This window comes from Corythoichthys intestinalis, chromosome 22 (genome assembly GCF_030265065.1).
Source record: "Corythoichthys intestinalis isolate RoL2023-P3 chromosome 22, ASM3026506v1, whole genome shotgun sequence".
Taxonomy (NCBI): Eukaryota; Metazoa; Chordata; class Actinopteri; order Syngnathiformes; family Syngnathidae; genus Corythoichthys; species Corythoichthys intestinalis.
Genome location: NC_080416.1, coordinates 11,167,539 through 11,167,745, shown reverse-complemented (window position 1 = coordinate 11,167,745; position 207 = coordinate 11,167,539).

Below are 207 nucleotides of genomic sequence, written 5' to 3'. Positions count from 1 at the left end.
GCCATCCCCTCCCCTTTCCGGGCTCACTTTGCAAAAAATAAAGAAAGAAATAAAAATTAAAGCAAATCTCAGGTACAGTTCGTTGGGGCTTAACTTGAGGTTAAGTGTTCATATTTTCAATTAATTCGAATTTCCATATCATTCAACAACCTCGACACATCATTACTTCCACATTTTTCCACCACGTCAGCTCTCAAAAAAAATAAA